This window comes from Camellia sinensis, chromosome 5 (assembly GCF_055761805.1).
Source record: "Camellia sinensis isolate YWXY chromosome 5, ASM5576180v1, whole genome shotgun sequence".
NCBI lineage: Eukaryota > Viridiplantae > Streptophyta > Magnoliopsida > Ericales > Theaceae > Camellia > Camellia sinensis.
Genome location: NC_138965.1, coordinates 157541417 through 157548224, shown reverse-complemented (window position 1 = coordinate 157548224; position 6808 = coordinate 157541417).

Genomic DNA, 6808 nt, shown 5'->3' with positions numbered 1-6808 from the left:
GTGAACTAAGACATCTTTCAATAAAATGAAGGTTGCGGCATCCATTCGCATTATGTCCATAATTGTTTCTGGATGGCCATTTAATAAATCGAAGATATAGTCATCACCTTTGAGTAGACAAGTTCGATGTGGTCGTCTTGTGGTTGACGCATTCATATGTTCATTCATAAAAGCAATCATCAAGAGGTTCATAAAATCTTCCATAACCTCATCCTCCTCTGATGAGCTTACCATTGCATTATTTTTTGTATCAAATGACATATTTTTTTGGCTACATAGCAATAAAAACACAATTATTCTAACTATTAAAAAAGGGGATTACTGTTATCGTTATTCATGAACATGAAATTAGCCTCTCTAATAAATTAGATGGCCTTAGTCAGATATTGAAGTAAAAACAAATATATATATATATATATATATACACAATGTATACAGGTTAATATTTATTCATTTTGTTTGACATGACGACCCAAAAAAAAATTATATGTAGTGAACATCATGAAAATTGAATCATTAAAAAACAATGGGACTGTCATAAAGGATCACAGAAACAGAAAACATAAACATACAAAGAAGAAGAAAAAAAAAATACAAGAAGACATGAATCGAAGGGGAAAAAAAATTAACTCTTAGAAACATGTTTCACAACCATTGAAATAACCATAAACTCCACCAAAGACACAGCTTCACGGATGACTACAAAGCTAGGACCATTGACAGGCGCATAAAAAACCTCCACCATTCCTTATCTTTGAATAGTGTCAATGCCTTAACATATTGCACCAGTGGTATGTCCCCCAGCTGAAGCAGAGCATTTTGACATGTGTCAAGAGAATAGTCATCACCACCTGCTCTTACAGCCTCCATGTCTATTGATTGTCCACGTGACTGTTATGTCTTTGCCTGGGCATAGGTAGTGAAAGCTGTGCAAATATCATCAAAGCAACTTGACCTTGACTTTTTGGGGCGACCACTATCACTCTAGCTATGGCCCCTCCTGTGACTTTTGCCCTTAGACGTTTCCATGTAGTTATCTCCAAATGCATCAACAGGAATGGCATCCACTACATTACTACCTCCAACTCTAGGAGACCAAAATTTGTTAAGTATATCATCCTTTTCATCGGAGTTAAAGGCCCCTTGTGTGGATGCACGGGCCAAGGCCCTTGTGGCATAGCAGTGTTCTACAATTTCGGTCATTTCGTCAAAATACTCAAACCCTTTACTCCTTAGCTTCTTTATATTTTTTGATGCCTACCTCCAATTGCAAAATATTAACATAAGCCTATGGTACATGTGACAAAATTTTACGAATATATCTAAAAAAAAGCTACATGTTCATTGATAATACCTTATCCTAAAAGTCATCAGGTGCAATAACGGTTCCTACAATCGGATCTCATCTAAGGCCAGTCTACACCTGAAGCCGCTTGGAATTTATGTAGTTAGCTTTAAGTCGCTGATATTTTTCTCTCACATTTTTTGGTGTGTATTAGAACCCATAGGCATTTTGCAACTCAATTACAAAATGGGTCCAATGCTTTGACGTCCAGATAGTGCTTTGGCCTTTTGATTGGTTCCATTGCACCTAAGAAAAACTATTCCATACAACCTCATGTTTCAGTAAGAATGCAAGAAAACCAATTACAAAACAATTATGTGTCAGTTAACGTGTTGAAATATGATAAATTAAGATAAATTCCAACATATATTAAAAGTCTTTGTTGCCAAATCGAAGTTTAAAAAAGCTCATAAGAAAGCAGAAGAATAAACAGAACAAAGAAGCAGCAAAAAATGGTCGAACCACCAAAAGGCAGTCGACCGGTCAGTCGATCAGCCGAAAATCCAGGTGGACAACCGGCGAAGCAACGTTTGCCCAGATTAGACAGAACCTATTCCATACTAGATCAACTGAAGGAAATAGTACATACCAGACAAGCAAGGGTTGATTAGTTGTCACCGGTGACGGAGTGGGTACAGTGACTGGATGTGTGATGCTTCATACGCCATCTGATTCCAAAAAAGGCTTCACAAATATGACCTAACACAAACAAATTTGGGAATTAAGCTCTCAATTGTCTAGTTACATATAAACCCATATATATATTTGGAAAGAAATTTATGAAAATTGGTACGTCTTTGTTGTCGTTGCTTTGTTGTCCGGAGGTGAATCGACCACAACACACAAACTGAAAGTCAATTGATTTGTGGGAACTCATCGATACCAATTTATGAGTAAGAAGGAATCGGTTCACAGGCATAGTTTGGATTTGAAGGTCAGAGTATTTCACAAAGAGAGAAGGAAGTGATTGAAGAGCTGTAGGTCCTTGTGAGCTACCGTGAAGCATCTTCTTCAGCTTTGATCTTCTTTGGCACATGAACATTCAGCTTTGCAGACGAATATGGAAGAACCTTTTCAGAATGAAGAAGACGAAAAGGGGGGTATGTACGAAAAGTGAGAGCTTTGGACTTGGAAGGAGCTCTACCAAATATGTTGTGAAATGTGTTTTGAAATGTCAGGTTGAAATCAATTTTTGAAAACTATATCCAAACAGAGGGTTCGCATGTCAGGATAGAATTATGATTCCAACCCTAAACCAAACATAGCATTACTGTTTTTTTTCAATGAATTTTTTTTAATATTTTAAGTATTTTTTTATAAAAAAATAATAATTTTAAACACACCTAACATAAATACACTTAAAAAGTATAATATTTGTGAAAAAAATCTTTAAAAAATTAACTAAATACCAAAAATACAAAAAAGAAATGAAAATTCAATACATTTTTCATATTTTTGTGTATTTATTAAGTTTTTAAAATATTTTTTTACAAATATTTTACTATTTAAATACATTTAAGTAAGGTGCATTTAAAAAAGTAAAAAAATTACTTAAAGTTTTAAAAATATTCATTAAAAACAAAAACAAAAAATATGAAAAATAAAAAAGTCAATTTTCAAAAAATTAAATTCAGAAAACTGAAACCAAACACACTATAATTTTAATTTTTTCCTTTTAAATGGCATTGTTGATTACATAAATTCAACGTTAAAAAAAATTAAGTGACACTTTAGCCCTTCAACTAGGGGCAGTTGTCACTTTGTCTCACTTCAAAAAAGAAGAAAAAAAAAAGAAAAAAAAGAAAAATTATAAATGTGTCCTTTGCGTTTACTTAAAATATGATTTATCTCTTATAATTTTAAAAATTATATTTTGCCCAATAAATTATCTCAATCAACAATTTTTAATGATATTAAAATATATTTCAATTAATAATTCAACTAATTTTATTACTGTATAAGAGAGCAGTTAGAAAAAAAAAATCAATTAATTCTATTAAATAAAATATTCGTACAATGACATATTCTTAATTTTTCAAACTGTAGTTAGTAATCAAGTAAACTCAGAGTGTGTATTTATAATTTACCTAAAAAATTACAAATATACTACCTCATATTTACTTACAATACTAATTACCCCCTTATAGTTTGAAAATTACATTTCTTCCTTTTAAAATTTCTAATCGCATAACAAATAATTATTTTTACTAATTAATCATTAAGTCATTTAGCAATTTTAGTAATTTTATTACTATATGGAAGGATAGTTAGAAATTTTATTTTATTTTATCAATTCTGTTAAATAACACTTACAAGGGAACATTTGAAATTTTCAGAATCGCATACATTAATTTGTATTTTAAATGAATTTCAAGTAATGTATTTATAATTTATCTAAAAAAATATTATATTTTGCCTTCTAATTTTTAAATTCATTTCAATTTCAACATTCTATTATAAAAGATGACTATACTAATTTTATTACCAAGATGCTCATTCAAGAAAAAAAAAATATTTCTTACATATATGCATATGAATCACGTCTTTAATGAATATTTCGATCATAAAATTAACATCATGCTATTTTTCATTCTGTTTTCATACTAAATTTGTAATAGAATGTTGAAATCAAATAATTAAAGAAACAAATCAAATGATTTAAGTGGCAAAATATAGCAAATTTTAATTGAAAAGATAAAGTGAAAAGGACCATGACTGAATGGGATAAAATGTAATCAACACCCTCAAAATAAAAATTAAGTAACAGGCTTCCCTATATATATTTTTTAAATCTAGAAATGGCAAGTTTATCTAGCTATAGATTAGGACTCGGGTCACAAGTTTAATTTTAAATATTTTGGAGATAACAAGTTTAATTATAAATATTTTTGAGGTAATAGTTTTAAGATTTATATTATCTTTACCTATATATTTATTTGTCTACATCACTTATTTGTCCATATGTCATTCCTTATTTGTTTACATGTTACTTATCTGTCTACTTAACCTGTCTATCTATTTATCCATCCATATCACCATCACTACCAATCACTGTCATTGATGACTTCCCGACGACTTTTCCGATGCCGACAATAATCCGGTGGTTATCTAACAACAATTGGGTAAAAATGGAAAAAAAATTATTCAAAATAAAAATTTATTTTTCTCACCAAATAGTTGCATTAATCATATTCTTACATCTAAAAAATCAATCCTTAGACCTAATGTTAGTGTAGTAATTTCATTAATGATGCTCTTCTAAAAATATCAATCCTTAGACCTAATGTTAATGTACTAATTTTTTTTTTCCTTCTAAATTGTAGGATTGACGATAACTAATCCATCATTAAGAAGAAGAGCAAAATGGGTTGTAATAAACTATTTAATGAAGAAAATAATTCCATTTTATTTCCTTTTTTTTTTTTGGATTTTTTCCTACTATCATTTTAATAACCTTTAATGAGGAACATGATTTAGTAGTTATTTTTTTTTTTTTTGTTTTAAATTGTAGGATTGGCGATAACTAATCCACCATTAAGAAGAAGAGCAAAAAAAAAGGTTGTAATAAACTATTCATAAAAGAAAATAATGCCATTTGCTTTCCCTTTTTTTTTTTTTGATTTTTTTTGGGATTTTTTTCTTACTGTCCTTTTAATAAGCAAGCCAAATGTTATCAAGTTCCACAACCAACAAAACTCTTGACAAGTATCACATTTCACTAGGGGTGGGCAACAGTTTATCCGAACCGCTCAAACCGCTCAATCCGCTCAACTCGCATATAAATGGGCGGTTTCGCAAACATAATGCGGACGGATGCGGTTTGAAATATGACAAATTTGCGGGTTGCGGTTTAAACCCGCAACCCGCAAAAACCGTCCGCACTTTAATTATTATTATTTTTTTTTTTTTTTTATATACCAACTTTGTAACTTTTACAGGAGCACCATTATATTCTCTATGACACTAGGATCCTTATTTTTAAGTATTTTTCAACTTTCTTAATGCCGTAGAATTATCAAGTCCTAAACTTGATTTCTTATATGATTTTCATTGGTGATTCATTCACTTTTTCCTAATAAAATTTTCCTTCTAATGGTCGATAGAACTTATAGTTTGATTATTGATTACTGAACTGGCAATTTTAATTGAGTACAACCTTTAATGCATTGATATACATTTTTTTCATGGCAAAAATGCTAGTGTAGGGTCTCTTTGTTTTGGGTACTTTCATTTAATGCATTGATATTCAATTTTTATTTGTAAACTCATCAAAAAATTGTTATCACAAATATATAAAATGAATCTGATGCCTAAATTTGTTGGAAAAAAAAAAACTCGAAAATTAATTTTTAAAGAAAAAAGTGTAAACCGCAAACCGCCCGCAACCGCCCGCACATTTGCAAATCCTATCCGCACAAACCGCAAACCGCACTGCGAGCGGTTGCGGGTTGACTTTTTCCCAAACTGCATAGATGCGGGCGGGTCAAAACCGAACCGCAAACCGCACAAAACCGATCCGCGAACACCCCTGCATTTCACCATGTGAGTGTGGGTTCCATGATTAGAAGAATATATGCCTCTTCACATCCAGGATATATACCTCATTATTCTGTAGAATTAAGTAATAATATAACAGGGGCCACTTACACTGCTTTTTTTATTTTATCAATTTTTTTTACTTTTTACATGATTCCTCCTCAATAAAAGCGATGTGTACATAAATAACTCATTTTAATTGAATTTTTTTTTTTAAATATAATAGACATTTCTTTTCTTTTCTTTTTTTTATGAATTTTCATAAAGATGGGGAAATAAAATTGATCATAATACAAATGATAAATCACATATTTCAACTTTATAGTTTGATTCAGATTTTATTTTAGTATTTATTATTTTAACTAAACTAATATTAAACTTAAGTTTAAAATCTATTTTCAATTTAATCATTTAATTTAAATTAGTCATTGAAATTCAGTAACAGGAGCACACGTAGAAAAACATTACAATAATTTAAATAAAAAAATCAATTTAAAATTAATATTATTCAAATTAAAATAAGAAGACCAGTAAAATTTTGATTAGATTTAAAATATATATATATATATAATTTATCCTAAAATAAAACATGAGTGCTAAGTGGGACCGCAAGTTATACCGACAGGTGCTTGGAAGTTGAAGTATAAACCGAGCTGGCAAACAGCCCCAAGTCAGCCTGTCTTTATGTGAATTTTTCTTTTGTTTTTTTGGTAAAAATGTCTTTATGTGAAAGTTTGGTTTTGGTGCATAACAAGATAGATGGCAGTTTCCTACCTGTGTCCAAACAATAATACTAAACATTTTAGTTTCAAAAATTATTATAAATTGTTAATTATTTTTTATATTTTTTTATAAAAAATTATTAAAAATGTCAATTCTCAAACCAACTTCAAATATAGAGATGAAAATCATAAAATAAAATACAGA